This window comes from Ischnura elegans, chromosome 4 (genome assembly GCF_921293095.1).
Source record: "Ischnura elegans chromosome 4, ioIscEleg1.1, whole genome shotgun sequence".
NCBI classification, from domain to species: domain Eukaryota; kingdom Metazoa; phylum Arthropoda; class Insecta; order Odonata; family Coenagrionidae; genus Ischnura; species Ischnura elegans.
The window spans coordinates 72,404,255-72,417,983 of record NC_060249.1 but is presented as its reverse complement, the minus strand read 5'-3'; positions in this window follow the sequence as shown (position 1 = coordinate 72,417,983).

Here is a 13,729-nt window from a genome sequence, read left to right as displayed (position 1 = left end):
GTCGAAAGGGGTGGATTCTCAACTCCTACCGCACCAACAAATAGTAACACAAAACACCGTTCGACAGCACACCTTCACTTCATCAATGCATTCACCATCGGCAATGGATCCCGTTGGAAATTCTCCATAGCTCGTCCACTCGGTAAAGTGACGGACTGTCCGCCCGCGGGGCAAGTGACTGACCCGAGTAACCATTTATCGTTAATGCGCGCATTTGCGCAAGCACTTGTCGAAGGGCGCCACCGTCAGAATGTGAAAGTCTTACGGTTTATTTAAGGTCGCCGGCGTCATTTCAGGTGGTGGCGGCGTTAATTTGGTCCCGGGGTAGCATTTCGACCCTGGCGTCAAAGAGGATCGGTGCCTACGGAAGACGATTTTAGCCCGTGTTTCGACGATTCGCTGTGACCAATACGAGCCCCAGTGCCAGCTATGCTTCCCCGGGAACAAGGTGCATTGTTCATCGCCGTGGTTCTAGCGCTGATCTTCGTTTCATATGGTGAGTTGATTTACAACAATTTGCACCCGCTAAGATTCGATTACTAACATCCCGCGCGATTATTCAAATATAGCGTTGACGACGGCCCTCAATTTTCACCCCGATATTTATACCGGGCACAGAACTGGCTACCGGTGAGTATGTACACCAGCACTTACGCGGGAATGATAGTGCGTTTAAGATGCACGAAAGGAACTAATGGCTCAAGTGTTAGGGACCAATGTTACTTTTCCATTGTGAGTGAAGTAATTATTCAAATAATCATTCAAATCCTCTATCAGCCTGAGGCACAGCAAAAGCAGGTGACTCAACACGTGATAAATACGCGGATAACATCGAAAGATGGAATTTGCAAAGACAAAAATGGTTTAGTTTATTCACTGTATTCACATTTTAAATTTCATAAATGCGAGATGAAACGACATTTTCGCAGCAAATATCTCCGTAGTGTATAAATTCAGCAGTAAAATGTGATATTGCGTCTTACTCAAACATGTTGAAACGAAAAAAATAATGTGCAATTAACAACGAAAAAAACAGTTGCTTTTTAATTCTAGGTTCGGACTTTACCCTTACACTTTCTTCGATAAAATCAGCTGTTATAAGTAATCTTTTTGGTTTCATGCATTAAGATTTTAAATATAATCCTATCGAGCACTGCAACTAACGAGGACAACTGATTTAAGATGCAATGAAGGACTTGGCAGTAGTGATATATTGTTGGGCGTAAAATTCAACTAGCCCAGGCATAAACATTTAGTTATTAGAACCATGATTCTCTCATTCCAATTGGTGTGCTTTAAAAAAATTAACTATAAGAATTGACACCGTCGGAATTTAACCAAGAACTCTCAGTACGGATTCGCGACGAAGAATTATTCTCTATGAATTTTTAGTGATTAATAAAATGTCGAACCCTGAATTTATATTGTTTTGATCACCACTTGTGAGCATCTGAGAGGAGGTAACAGACAAAACATCTGAAATCAAGCTGAAGCTGAAATTAGAGTTATGTGTATGTACTGCAAAGATAAGCAAATATACAAACCATGTGTGTCCGCAGAGCACACAGGTTTCAGCAATAAAATCAAGCATTTAATGAAAAACAAATGAAAAGTCTTTTTGTAGTTATTTTTTTTTACTGGCATTATTAAGGACGCGCCCACGATTAATCTTAGCCTATTAGCTACATCACATTAAATAGTCCAGCAGATTAGTATAGGACGGCTAGTAAAATGAAAAAATTAGTTTGAATTTCCACCCGATTAAAATTGGCTCCTGTTGGTTCCATCTAACATGCCACTATTGCTATATGTATTGTATCTATTTCAGGAAACGCAACGACACCGCCGATGGTATACCCAACAAATTTGGACCAACCAAATTACCGAATACCAATTCCCAAGGATGGCAACTACTACAACTATGCATACACAATTAAAAAAACGCTGGCTCCAACCATTGCATTTGAAAATTATGATGCAATGAAGACGGCAATTTCAGAAGTGTAAAGATGAAGGAAAATTGAAAGATTTCTGCATAAAAGTCCATATCAATGTCATAATGCTTATTATCAGAAGTACATCATGTGAAAGTCGGCCATAATAAGTATTTATTTATTGGAAAGTGTATTTATTTAATTTTTAAAGAAATAAACTGTTGTTCAATAGATTTATTGTCTTTTTACCACCCAAAATATCATTAGCATCTAAAAACAACATGGCTTTGTTATAAAATTTGGATGTGATTCTGATAGAATCTCATGCACCTACCTAAGTGTTTTTTTGCCTTTTTCATGCCTAATGTAATATCCCAGTGTACATAAACCGCTTTAAAGATACAACTACATAGAAAGGCCACCCATCAAATTGAAAGTACAAATTGAAACGTCGAGAGGCCGAGAACATCCGAATACCTCTAACCTGCGTTACTGGAGACATTCTGAATTTTTATACGAATACCTAAGAAGATATACAGAAAAATAATTTGAATAATGAAGAATAATAATAATAATAATTAATTAAAAAACGAAACGAATAAATATTCAATTTACAACGAAAGAATGCCGATTTTTCAATCATAGGTTTGGACTCTATACTTACGTTTTCTTCAATAAAAACAGCAGTAATAATATAAACTTCTGCTGAATTTGAGTTGAGCTGAATTTTCTGAATTTGAGGCATAGGATGATATATTTAGCCTCGAGCTAGAAAATACCGCATTGATCAAAGAGAAGATAGGTAAACGGAGGAGAAAAAAACATTGAAGTAAACATTGATATGCATCTTATCCAAACATGTCGATGCGAAGCGTATTAACATGCAATCTATAACGAAAAACGACTGTTTTGTTAATTATTATTATAGGTTATGACTGTAGGCTAAATCTTTCTTCAATGAAAATATCCGTGATAAATGAAGCGTTGACATGGAAAAGTAAGACAGTAACACTAGTCATAGTAAGTCAGAAAAAATCGAAATTTCATTATTTCATGGAGAAGGCAGTAGATACATGCACATTCCTATTGAAATGGAAAAGATAGAAAATCAATTGGTACAATATATCAGTTGCAACGATTGACGAAGTCTGTACTTTTTATACATGCTTCACAATGTTTTTGCAAATCTCTTTTTTTTTCGCCTCCTATAAAATTCAAATTTAGCTACTTACCATTCCCATGTTAACGCTTCAAATATAACAGTCTGCTTACCATACTTGCTGAATTTAAGACAGGATGATCTATTTCGCCTCGAGCTAGAACATACCGCATCCACCAAAGAGGAGAATGGTAAATGGAGGAGAAAAAACATTGATATGCGTCTTATCAAATCATGTCGAAACGAAACAAATTAATCTCCAATTAGTAACGAAAAAATGTTTTTTATTGTAGGTTAGGATTCTACACTTATACTTTCTTCAATAAAAACAGCTGTAATAACTATAACCTTCTGCTTAACATATTAACTGATCTCTTAAGCCTCGAGCTAGAAAGTGCCGCATCAATCAAGGAGGAGTTAGGTAAATAGAGGAGGAAAAACATTGATATGCGTCTTACTCAAACATGTCGAAACGAATTAATGTGTAATCCACAACGAAAAATGACTGAATGTAAGACAGGATGATCTATTTCGCATCGAGCTAGAAAATACCGCATCAAGCAAAGAGGAGATAGGTAAAAGGTAGGAGGAAAAACATTTGAGTGGAAAAAGAACTCCGAAAGAGCTCTCTCGCCACGAGTCAATGAAGCGGAGGCAATCTTTACCTCTTTGTGTGTGGTCTCTCCGTGGAATCAACCAATGAGCGGGAACGGCGATGCGGATCGAATTTGAGGAATACAAAAAAAAACAAACACGGCGACAGGCGAAACAAAGGGAAGCACGCATCAGAGGGGGATCGATCGCGTATCCTCCTGTGCCCGAGCGTTTGCGGCCGTCTCCCGGTGACGTCACCCATTCAGGCGATAATACACGCATTTTTTTCCACTTCTATTGACGCTTGCGGATACGCCGATGAAGGTGAGACTAATGCTTAAGCACAGATGGTGTTTTGTAAAAAAATATATGAAAGCTGATAAATAAATGGCTGACCAAAAGAAAAGGTACAGTATTCCCGGTGAATTTTAGGAACATCGGAATTACGACAAAATGTTAGGGCTTTCAGAAAGGAGCTCATAAAAATTGTTCAATTGCGGTGTAAACTTTCTCCAGTGTTTTTATCCTCGGCATAAATTCAACAATAATCCGATTCTTCGCCGTATGCCCCCTCAAAGTCAATTTGACTGCATGGATACAAATTTCTGTCGCAAAATTTCCGACAATTAACAAATAATTCCATTACAAGCCTCGTTTTTAAACATAAGACCAATAGTAAAAAAAATCTCTCGATATTCCACAAAAATTTTAAATGAAATCGTGAAAATAAGTCATTATATTTAACCCAACTTAAATCCTCAAAAGTTTTTTCTTTCATTTGTCACATAGAACTGTTAAAATAAAAGAGAATTTCCATGATATTTTCCGGGACATTCATTATGCTAACTACTATTATTCGCGATCAAATAGCTTCATGGTTTTAAACCTTTCCTACCCAAAGCACTACGGAAACAATTGGCTTTTTACGCAGTCACATGCAGGGGTGCAAAGTCAAATACACCAAAGGATGAAGTTCGCCACGAAAAAATATTTGACATAGCCGGGATTCGAACCGAGATCCCTCGATCGCCGGTCAGGTGTGTTAGCCAGATACACCACCTAGCCATTTTTTTCAATGGCTTGGTGATGTAACTGGCTAACACACCTGACCGGCAGTTGGGAGAATTGGGAGATCCGGGTTCGAATCCCGGTTATTCAAATACTTTTCCATGGCGAACTTCATCGTTTGGTGTATTTAACTTTCTAACCCAGTTTGCTTCTGAGCAACATGAATAAACGTAATTTACTAATTTGTGCACTGAGTATTTTATTTTTATTTTATTTTAAAGAAATATAACCACATACAGCATATACTTGCCATTTTATAGTGGCCAGGTAACAATACATAAACTAGAGGACGAAGACGCAATATAGCATGTAGAAAACAAAAATAACATTTACAAAAACAAAAGGACAACAAGAAACTGCAGTGACAGACTACTTCGGTGACAGATAGGATAAGGAAATGTTTATGAAGGATTTCAATGGAAGTGCAAAGGGGTCGATGTGTGGAGGGAGTGAGTTCAACACAGAAGTAATGTTATCAACTGTACTTTGATATGAACTACTGGCCATTTCACGTTACAAAATAGAGTAACATAGTATAAAGCTGCTATTGATAATTGTGATTGACCTGAAAATGGTAATATTTTCTAAATAAAAAATCTTTTTGCTTGATTTTCCTCGAAATAACGCTGAATTATCAACGGTTAAATTAGGGGTTTTCAGCCTTTTTTTAATGCAAGGGCCAAAAATCGATTTCACATCTTCCGGAGGGCCACAATGCTCCACGTCACTTTACCACCACATCGATAAAATAAAAAATAACATAATTTGATAGTGCAATAATCTTTATTGATTAAACATTTCAATCAATGAATTCGATTTTTGACATTGTTTATTTAAGATAAGTGTGTCGGCATATATTTTTTACTGCGTGGCGCGATACAATATTTTCTTTAGCCCGTAGGGACTGAAAGAAATTAGCCGGCGGGCCGCATGCCGCCCGAGGGCCGCGGGTCGAAGACTCTTGGGTTAAAACGATCATTACTTTCAACCATCACGACCGTTCACTGTGACGTGCGCTCGGGGAAGTGGAGGGGGGGAGGAATATAAATCACTCCCGGGCGGAAGCTGGAAGTGTTTGCTGGGGAAAAATGCGAATCTTGTGACGTGATTGAAATTGCCTCGGGATTGCGTGTGTGTGTGTGTGTGTGTGTGTATGTGTATGGAAACAGTGCGAGAGAGAGAGCGCGCGCTCGAAGTGAGCAAATGGAGAATTAAAAAAAACAGAAAAACAAATAAAAAACAGAAAAATAAAAAAACAGAAATTGTGACACATACACATACGCACAGAGTGCGACGCGACGACAACGGAGCGTCCAGCATTTGTGTGTATTGGGGAGGAGGTCTTAAAATCGTCGATTAGAGGCGTCGGGGCGTCACGTTGCGTCATTTCCGATGAACCGCGTCCGAACTGGGAAGGGAAAAAGGGGATTGTGGGAGAGAAGGGGGTGGTTTTTGGTGGACTCATTCCCCGCCAGCGAACGCGGACATCCAAACATCAATTGTTTGACGCCGCCACCTACCCCCACCCCCTTCAATGCACGCCACCCACTAAATCGACCAATCAAAACCCAGCCAATCACGCCTCATTCGCCTGCCCACACCACCAACACCTCCTCCCGTCAGCCCACCACCTCCCACATGCCACGCAACATACACACACCATATATATACCCACCCACTGCCCACTCTCATACCGTACTTTTTCCCCAACCCGTCCACCCGAAATCCGAAAGAGGCGATATCTCATCAATATGAGACTATGATCAACGTTTGTGAGGCGTAAACAGAATATCCCAAACCTATTCCCTCTTTTCCCCTTCCTGACCAAGCCGACACATATACTAACACACACTTCCCCAGCAAAAAAATAATAAAAAATAAAAACATACATATCAAGCGGGCATCACGACTTTTCAACCTCCCCCCCCACCCCCCATCACCCCCCAAACAACATGCCAGTCCATGAAAAGAGATTGTGCAAGCATTTTTATTCATTATTTTATCCCGGCACTGTAAATGACACCGGTTTTTTTTTCTTTAAACCCTACTCCCTCTCAGCCCTTCCACTCTTTTTTTTTAACCATTATTTCGGACGCATTTTGGTCTCTGTCCTCATCAACTCCTCCTCCTCCCCCACTTATTTCCCTGCGCAAACGAGGTGATTTTCGATGCGTTTTGCATTTGTTGAGAGAGAGAGAGATATTGAGAGTGAGGGAGTGAGTTTTCCGGGGTAACCATTGTTCGCGCCGTGGAAATTAATGGCATAATTAATTTCGGCAGGAGTATTTTCAGTTAACCTCCCCGAAATCAGTAAAAAAAATGAAAGGGAGATGAAAAAAAAGAAGCGAGTGAGACACGTGATTGAAAAACCGATACCTACAAACGTACATTAAATATGAAGTCCTTTAAAATGTTACGGCAAAACAAGAAGAAAAAAAAGAAAAATCCCATCAGTTGAATTCCCACCAAAGAGTCGGGCTGCGTTTGTTCACGAGCTTAGTAAAATGCAAACAAGCGATATCATTTTGGGTCTCATAAAAGGTGGTTTTCTGGCCATTGGCTTCGAAATTAAAAGCCCAAATGATCAACATATATCAGAAGTCGGTCCATATTCATGAAAACGTCGAGTAGAGCAATTTTCAATAGAACAAATGGGACGGCAAGATGTATAAATAATGATACTATTATTCCCTTTGGATAATAAATATTATTTAATCAACATTAGATAACGATCTAAATATAAATTTCAATTGTTTTATTCTCCGCGCACAGAATATTAACTTTCGATAATGAAAATAACGCACAAATTAGGCATTAACGAAGCAAAGGAAAAAATATTTTTTCACTATAAACATAGGTAACAAATAATTTCAAAAACAAATTTACTATGTACCGTTAGTTTGCAAAAATTAGTCTTTCAATCACAATCCATCGAGTTAGCTATGATAACCGTTGAATAAACGATAACGTCTATGGTTTGCGAGTTATTTTGAGGATGTTTTCAAGATATTGAATACATAATTATATTGAAACTTGTAATTTCCACAAAGGATGTTTTTCCTCTTAAAATTGATATGTATTGAAACCATCCAAGGTTTACCACACAAAGCTGTGGGGAAATTCAAAAATTTTAATTCATAAATTTAGCAATAAATAAGATAACTATAGTGAAGGAAAAAGATCTGTAAATGGACATGTTACGCCAAATCAAATCTCTTCTTTAAGTCTCTCACTAAGAATTTTTCTTAAAATTGATAACAACGTCACACAATGACTTACAAGTTGGATATAACGCAGCATGTAAAGTATACTAATCAATTGTTTCAAAGATATGATAATATTATATACAGGTTGCCATACTAACGGATCATTTGCAGATAGTCTACATTAATTTGATTTAAGAGTGTAAGTTAAAATCTTCGGTGGGAATTAAATATAGCAGACATGTTGCAAATACTGACCTAAATTCGAAGATTCTGGTGGACAACTTTATGAAGAATTTAGTGAAAAGTATTAAGTATTTAGAACTATCATTGCTGATGGAAAGCAGAGCCAAATTATGATGAGAAAACTCTGGCTTATCCGATATCTTCCGAATTAAAAGAGAGGACTTGAATACCGTGATAGTTAAATTCTGGATTTCCACAAGTCTACATACCCAGGGGTATTTGTATCACCGTCTGGAGTATGAAGTAAATTTAGGTACATGATATCATTTTCATCTATTTACCCCAAAAAATGACACATTAGTCCTCAAACGTAATTACTGAAGCTATTATAACCATTGCTCTGGAAAAATAAGCCACTTGGACGATATAGCATATTTTTAGGGTCGTAATATTCTCTTTACTTGGTGTTATCGAGGGGCATCAATTTTTACCCACCTCTACGGTTTTCGTAGAACAAAGGATACTGACCATGAGTCATTTCTTAATATCAGAGTTCCAATGACACCCAATTTAAAAGCAGCCTTACATATGATCGCGCTTTAATTCATATGTTTTTATTTGACTGATATACGCACCGATACTAATAGAAATAACATATGTGATGTACAAAATGTTTGCTTTGCTAAAGTACAACGTTTTTAGCTTTCTACTCTTCAAAAGGTTTGTAATTACAGCCAAAAGAAACTAATCAAATCAATCTCCCTCTTTTTTTGAGGGTTCGATAAATATTTTTTATTAATATTTACCATTGTACGAAGTGAAATTTAATAATTATTTACTGCACTGCAGGAACAATTGACTTTGTACGCAGTCACGCGCATGGGTACAAAGTTAAATACACCAACGGATGAAGTTCGCCATCAAAAAATATTTGACTTAGACGGGATTCGAACGCGGATCCCCCTATTGCCGTTCAGGTGTGTTAGCCAGTTACACCAACTCCAGAAGTTCGCTCAAAGAAAATGGCTTGGTGGTAAATTTAACCTGACCGGCAATTGGGACATCCGGGTTCGAATACTAGCTAAGTCAAACATATTTTCATGGCGAATTTCATCCTTCGGTGTATTTAATTATTTACTGAATGCTATCAAGCTATTTTCCAAAGGTATTTTTCCTACTTAAACCTATTTCTTGTTATTTTTGTTTGAAGTTAATGTTCGATCTATTAAAAATAAAAACAATATTAAATGCATATTTAATGCAATGCTATGCAGGGCAGTCCCACAGAACCCTAACCAATTTTGTAAATACCTCTGGGGATCTTTACACGTTGAAAGAAATGTATCATATCACTTTTCTCTAAAGCATTGAAATTTCCCATAATATTACGTGAGTGCTCATTTTTTATCTAATTTATCTCGAAAGCCAATTCGGTAAAAGGTCAGAGGTACACTACAATAATAACACTATATATAGATACACTATAAAACACTGTCGTAATAATCCACTGCATATAAATATCTGATTAGTAATACACTGTATATAAATATCTGATTACTCTCTGAAGGGATAAATGACCCAAGGTATGATAAATTTAAGCTGCATAGAAATTAACTGGCAGTAAGTGTCACCTTCACGTGAGACATCATCTACTAGTATGAATACATGTGATTCAGTCACATGCCAGAATCCGCCGCGGCGGTTCCTACTTTCTGAAATGATACATTTCAGGTTTCTTTAAGTTTTCCGTCTGTCTATCCCATTAATTAAAGCAAAATAAACTAAATAAATGGGTTTTTTTGTCCATGATAAAATATAAACAACACATGGTAATTTCCACATTATAATGTATTAGGTCCTCGAAAATGGCGTAGAGTGTCGAAATCATGGTCGGAATCGAATGAGGGCCCAAGGAAGAAAGAGGGAGGCGCCGCGGCGATAGGAACCCGTCGACGCCTTCAGGGTGAGGATAGGGATGGAACAAACCCGCGTTGTCACGGGGACAATGGGGCCTACTACTAGCGAAACCATTACTTGATTTACCAACGAAATTGGTAGATTTTTCTATGAGGAGAAAAATCCAAAAATCATTTCGTTGGATTATGGTCGGCAGTGGGGGTATACATTAAACAAGTGTGGAAATTACCATTTTTTGCTCATATTTTATCATAGATGTATCGCATTTCCATCTTGTCAAGCCTGAAACAATTTCATATTGATTTTTCATGTTGGGAACACCTCATGAGCAGCCACACGGACAGAGATCAAAGAAAACAGTTGAAAGTTGTGAGGGTTTCTAAGACACACTCAAGATCAAAACTAATAATACATTCAATAACATATATAACTATATTTTCTACTCATTAAAAAAATTATTTATTTGAACTTTTCTCGAGATTCCGTGCGGGTAAGGCCCATTCTTACGGCTACGTTCTCAGTATCCGTAACTATGGTAAGGAGTCGGAGCCCGAAACGTCGGCACTCTTAGAAAATCTTACCCACGTGGAATACCGAGAAAATTTTAAATATTCTGTTCGCCGGGAAAGTTTAAAATCTTACCTTAAAGTAATTTATCTTTTGATGGACCGATGCATTGAAAGAAAATGCGGAGAAAATACATTTCAACGGAAAAAAAGCTCAAGAACTAAGAGCAGAAAATGACTGGATTCAAAAAAGAGAAATCCCAAACTATCAAAAGAAGAACAAAATTTTTAGGGTGAAAATACCTTAAGATAAATACGTAAATCATTATCACTCACGCATATCATTTTCAATCTGTTTCAATTAACGTAAGGTCAGCGAGTCGATGGATCCGTTACGATGCGATGGTACAAATCTGAGAAAACGTGAAATCCATAAAGGTCTCATCCAACGAATCGAGATGTAGAGATATTTCACTGAGTCGTTACATTCGGCCTTATTACTCGAAGGCTAGCAAAACCTGTCATTATATTTAGAAAAAAAAATTACGCCCACGTCAATAAAAAAGAAATCATCTTCCCATGTAACTGCCAGGATCAAAGGTTTTCGATCCCTCCTCCACTTTGTATCCCGGAGTCTAATTATCTTTACCGATAACCAATTCCCTCCCTTCACCATTTGATCGTCCGAACAATTTCGCGTCTCGAAAAAAATGCGAAAATTGGATTCCACATTCCACATACATGCGCAAGATTGGTGTGCAGTGGGGAAGCGGAGGGAAAAATTGGGAGTGTGGGGAGACCCAATTATCTAATTCCGCAATTTTTTCCCCGAAATATACGGAAGAAATTTTCAAAACCCTCCTTCCCCCGTGACCCCTCTTCCCACCCATTGCCTGAATGAGTCACGAAGCACGTGCTGGCAATCTGCCTCGGTCATACTCCGCTTACACCCGCGTGATTCCCTAGGAATCTCGCGGATACCTGCGCTGCGAGGTCCCGCGGCCGACCGTTCCGCCAACATCCACGCGGCGGAAAAATACGTTTCGTTTCCCAGGTCGTACCGAAGGTGTTTCGACCCCGACCCGGCTCGATTACCGGCGATCAACCGCCGAGGTGATTCTATCCGGCCGCGAGCGAAGGAAGAGAGTTGAAGGGAAGAATGCGGGTGGTTGAGGAGGAAGTGAATGAGGAGTTGCGGAAAGATTCTTATCGATCTTGTGCTGAAATTATCAGGATTTTCAGGCTACATTCACGCCTTTTTTTCTGTTTATGTTTCGTGATATGTTTTTTAGGGAATAAATGCGTCTTTAAAAATTCGATAAAATATTGTTAAATGTTTGCTGACGATTGACGCTGAAGTAAATGTGTGAAAATGTCTGGAAGCGAAGTCGTCCTCGGGCTGAAATTACCAGAATTTTCAGGCTACATTCGCGCTGTTTTGTTTTATGATGCGTTTTACCGAATAAATTCGCTTCAAAGACCTATTAAAGTATAATTTAGTGCTGCTGATGACTGTTCCTAAAATAAATTTATGAAAATTACAGCATCGAGCGATTATCAACACCCATGGAGCATCTCCTGAACAAAACAACTTAGGAGATTTAAAAACATTCGGTGAACAACATCTATATTTTCCAGCTGCGTCCACATATGCTGATAAATAATCCACAACATACCAGGACCCTATCCAGTTACTACGTCTCCTTGTTTCCGACATTTCGGAATCGAACTTTCCGTTTCCGATTACGTTTCCGTCTCACGGCAGCGCTTTTATGCTATCTACTATGCTAAATTTACTGAATTGTTAAAAATCGTTAATGCCTCCATAAGCATTCACGCATTCAACTGGCTTCGCCTGCAGCTTTATTTAATACCTTACTCCGTACATAATCATCCATTTCCCATAATTTTTAGTTCACATACCTAACTTGTCAGTATTGAAAATTACTTGTCACTCCTTACCAGCTTCTGCAGCACCACTATCGCGTTTAAAATATTCAATACCTTACCAGCAGGCACATCACTTTCCGATTCCGAGAAACGGAAAGTCATTTTGCAAGACTCTGTCATTTCGGCTGATTCCGGGCGATCTTCCGTGACAGAAAGTTCGGATAGACCTTAGTGGATCAGCGCTAATTCCGAAATTATGATGTCTTTCCGAGAACTAACAGCGAACTATTCGAGAGATTGCCTTATTGGATATAGCCCCAGGACACAGCCCGAAGACGTCGATATCATCCATTCATCGCCGCGGAATTCTGCGAACGAAAAACATTCGATGAATTTCATTAAAAGCGCTTAACATTAGTAAATCAGAAACACCGATGTCATTCTAAGGGAGATCAGAGGTAGGACTACATCCATGTATTTGATCGTTCTTTGACCACCGAAAGGTAATGAAATGACTTTGCGTATGAGGATGAGTAAAAATCAAGCTGGAATAACCACCCTAACCCTAACCCTAACCCTAACCCTAACCAGCATTCCAGAATATTTTGATAATATTCAATGCTGCATTCTTTTAAGCTCAATTAACGCGTTCACAATTGATAAAAGTTGGCTACGAATTTAGAAGAGTGGGGAGTAAAAAATGGGGCATTTCTAAAATATTTATTGAAGAAATATAACAAGGGAAAAGAGCCTAACAGGTAATATGATTAATTAATCATACTTCACCACTCATTTCTCACGAATGATAGATAATATTGGGGTTTTCCTCCATCTTTCTTGGACCCGCAGATATAAATATAGGTATCTTGTAAAGGTATTATGCATGAAAATCCGTGAGAATAAACCAAATTGTAATGCACACATAAAGGTAGAAGCAAACAATTCATCAGATGCTACCGATTGACAGCTGACATTGATTACAGCTGGTTGGTGGCACAACGGATTGAGTGCCACCAAGCAGCGCTAAAGGCGCGCACGGTGGTATGTGTAATATTTTGGAGTCTTACGCGTGAACTGCAGTGAAAAAAATATGACTCGCCATGAGAAAAACTTCCCCTTGACCGGGAAACGAACCATGGACCTTTGGCTTTCCATCTCTTTTTTCTTCATGGCAATTCGTGTATATTTCTCCGCCGTTCACGCGGCCGGCTCCGGCATATGACTCGTTTTGTTTAATAGTATAACTGACAGCAATATATTAACTACGAAGTT